Genomic DNA, 4106 nt, shown 5'->3' on the forward strand with positions numbered 1-4106 from the left:
ACGCGGCCGACCTGCCTCAGTTCACTACAGCTGCCCGCTTAGTGACGATCACGCCCATAAGAAATTTCGCTTTTGTGGTTATTTTTTGCATTTTGAACATTAACGTAATTATTATATATCACGCCATGAGTCACAGGAAAGTCAGTGGTAAGGCTCAACATATGAGAGCCCATGTCAGGATGACCATAGAGCAGAAACAAGAGATCATTCGTAAATATGAAGATGGTGTGTGGGTTGTTGGACTGGCTAGGCAGTACAACAAATTTCAGTCAACGATATCCACCATACTGGCTAAGAAAAAGGACATTATGGGTGCTAAAGTCATGCATCATTACAGACAAATGTTAAAACGAAAGGAAAAACAAATGTCTCTTGACAAATTTGTAGTGAGACAAACAAGCACTGAACCACAATCAGGTCCTAGTGGTATTCAGGCAAAACGTATGAGAGAGAGTACCCCAGAGAAAACATCACTGCCTGATGTGATAATGGAAGGGGACTCCCCTTCCAAACAGTAACACCTCTCCTCCTCCCCCCTCATCACCATCTTCCATATGCCATCAAGAGCCCTCCATAAAGGTAAGATAAACTTAGGTACTGTATTGTTGTTAGAGAAAACATTGTATTCAGTATAAAATGTATTTGTATGTTAATATTTTGGAGGGTGGGGAACGGATTAATTCAAATCCCTTTACGTATTTCTTATGGGAAAAATCGCTTCGACTTACGATATTTCAACTTACGATCCGTCTCTGGAAACGGATTAGCATCATAAGTCGAGGCCCCATTGTACTTAGTTTTCATCTTAAACTGGTTGACATGATTGGGAAGGTCATTCCACATTCTGGGTCCCTTGATTTGTAGAACATTTCTAGTTTGATTAAGTCGTACTCTTGGAATATCAAATAGGTATTTGTTTCTGGTGTGGTGCCCATGGGTTCTGTTACAACCCTCTAAGAAGCTTTTAAGGTCAGGATTGGCATTACAGTTCAGAGTTTTAAATATATAGTGTAGACATGAGAGGATGTGCAGTGACATAATATCTAACATGTTCAGAGATTTGAGTAAGGGTACCGAGTGCTGTCTGGGGCCAGAGTTAGATATTGTTCTAATAGCAGCTTTGTGTTGGATAATTAGAGGACGTAAATGATTTTGGGTAGTAGAACCCCAAGCACAAATACCATAGTTGAGATAAGGATAGATGAGAGAGTAATAGAGCATCACCAGGGCAGGGCAAGGTACATAATATCTGATTTTAGAAAGAATGCCAACAGTTTTAGAAACTTTTTTTGCTATATTTAGAATGTCCCTGGAAATTCAGCTTGTTATTGATGAGGACACCAAGGGATTTACCATCAACTTTACTACTGATTTATATATTGTTTATTCTTAGATTAATTTCATTTGAGGATTTATTACCAAGCAAAATATAGAAAGTTTTGTCAATGTTAAGGGTGAGATTGTTAGCAGTTAGCCAAAGATGGACTTTATTTAGTTCAGTATTCACAGTGACATTTAGAGCAAGTGGGTCAGGACTGGAGAAAATGAAAGTTGTGTCATCAGCAAATAAGATTGGTTTGAGAGGCATTTGGTTTGAGGTGTTGAGAGGCATTTGGAAGGTCATTAATGTAGATGAGAAAGAGGAGAAAAGTGAACATTTCCAAAAATTTTTATATCACAAACAACATAATTGAACTGTCACATATAATTATTAAATATTCAACCAGAAATCTCAACTTACCTTGTTGTAGTTCGTCTTCTTGATTGATGCTACACACCTTGAAATTAAGAATTCTTGACAATTTACGTAACCTATTTTTACACAACACTAAAATTAACACTTAAAATTACTGTACAGTTCATGAAGCAAGGTCAGTTTTGACTGCCAGCTGCTGAAGCCTCACTGGTTGAAAGCACTTGGCTTGCCTGTGAGGCCTCACTGAAGGCACTTGGCTTGCCTCTGAGGCCTCACTGGTTGAAGGCACTTGGCTTGCCTGTGAGGCCTCACTGGTTGAAGGCGCTTGGATTGCCTGTAAGGGCAATTTCAAAATTGCAAAAAATTTATGTTTAAATGGTTCTACACTGCTTGTATCTGCACTCAATTTTTCACCAACAATTTTCTTCTTCACAATATTGTGCCTCGTTTTGAACCTTGCCAATGACTCTTCACTGGCTTGGAAATCCTTTCTGATTCGGAATAATCTCCGCTTGTCCGGCTTACTGTCTGGATTGGGCAACATTGGTAGCAAGTTAACTGGCTCAGATTTGAACTCTAATAGTATACGCTGATCTAGCCAAATATCCACGAGTTAGCTTCTGTGGACATTTTGGCCGGATAAGGAAATAACTTTATCCGGTCAAGATTTTTGCCAGATTAGGGCATTTTTTGGATTGGCGGATCCTAGATTAGCGACTTTCTACAGCACCTACTTGTTTTATTCACCATAATTATACAACTAAGCTGGTATGGTGTCCAAACAGTTTAGTGGCCACCAAACACTACATGACAAGTCACATACCAGCCAGCAGATGACGCCAGCAGACGACGCCACCTCCCTCACCAAATTGGCTCCTCCCAACATACTCCTTTTACTGTTATTACACTACTATATATACACATGTTATATCTACATTTGTGTTCATCATAGTGAACCACTAAGCTGGTATGGTGAGTCCAGACAATAACAGAAGTCACCACACAGAGTCAGCAGATGACGCTACCTTCCACCATACTACACACATTGCTAATTCTCACCACAATCCTGCTATTATCAGAATCCTGGGTCACTAAATCCTGTAAATGAATAATTTTCCACAAGTTTATTTTATAACGGAACACAAGTCGTTTGAAGATTCTTAGATGGATGAAACAATGGCAATGTGCTGTGGTTAACGCTGTGAGCATCTTGAACAGCATTGTGTTCACTGATATCTGAACATTGTACAGTCTTTATCACAGTCAGGCTCTTCTGTAATACTATTATGGCTAAATAATGCCAGTTACATATATATTTTGATATTTTTAGGCGATGCTGTGGTCACAAGCTGAACAGCAGTGCTGTTAGCTCATGCTGCGTGTGCCAGCCTTGGTTGTTCACTCAGTACTGAGGATCTCACACCTGAGAATGTTGCCTACCATTTTTTTTTTTAAATGGCGTCTGTTTACAAAAGCTCTGAGGAAGCTGATGTGAACCCCGTGTAACAGTGGGAGTTTTGAATCCTACACTATACCTACGAGCACCCTGAGGCGCTCTGCGCACCCCCTATCTAGCGCCTGGAGGTACTCTGTGTGTGCAGTGGTTATTAATTACATAGATGGTGAAATACTAAAGAAACTGTTCATGACTTTTCTGAGGCCAAAATTGAAATATCCAGCAGTTGTATGGTGCCCATATCTCAAGCAGCACATGATTAAACTGGAAAAGGTGCAAAGGTATGCTGCAAAATGGCTTTCGGAACTGAAAACAAGAGTTACGAGGAGAGGCTATAGTTATTAAATATGCCAAAGCTAAAAAACTGAAGAAATACAACAAGTGATACTATCACTACTTACAAAATAATAACAGGAATCAACTAAATTGACAAAGAGGAATTCCTGAAACCAGCAACTTCAAGAACAAAAGAACACAGATTCAATCTAAGGAAACAAAGTACAGTACCAAAAAATATTAAAAAACTTTCTTTTGTAAACAGTGGTAGATGGTTGGAACAAGCTAAGTGAGGTGATGGTGAAGGCAAAACCATCAGAAGTTTCAAATTGTTATTTGACAAAGAGTACTGGGAAGATGAGACACCATGAGCGTAGCTCTGACCCTGTAACTACACTTAGGTAATTACAATGACTAAGGAACGTTAATGGCGAGAAAGCAGTTGATGAAGTGCATACAAGATTGCATAAAGTTCTGCCCTGAAGATGCTAATCTCCGGTGGCAGGCGACACATATAGGTGTGGTCAGGAAAGACAAGGGAATAGCCTACACCATAGGCAGACTTAGACCCATCCTTAAAGAGGGCAATGGAGTGGGAGTGTGATGAAATGTGTTAAACAGAATTGGGGATCAACTTTTTTCTTTAGGATATCAAAATTCAATAAAAAAAAACAACAA

At 39.5% G+C, this 4106-nt stretch overlaps 1 protein-coding gene across 2 annotated transcripts in view; it reads left to right on the forward strand.

The window, feature by feature from the left end:
- The window catches only part of LOC123764730 (uncharacterized), an 84931-nt gene that overhangs the window by 4569 nt on the left and 76256 nt on the right, over positions 1-4106 (forward strand). The gene's annotated exons all lie outside the window — the stretch shown is intronic.

Source organism: Procambarus clarkii, chromosome 48, assembly GCF_040958095.1.
Source record: "Procambarus clarkii isolate CNS0578487 chromosome 48, FALCON_Pclarkii_2.0, whole genome shotgun sequence".
Classification (NCBI taxonomy): Eukaryota; Metazoa; Arthropoda; class Malacostraca; order Decapoda; family Cambaridae; genus Procambarus; species Procambarus clarkii.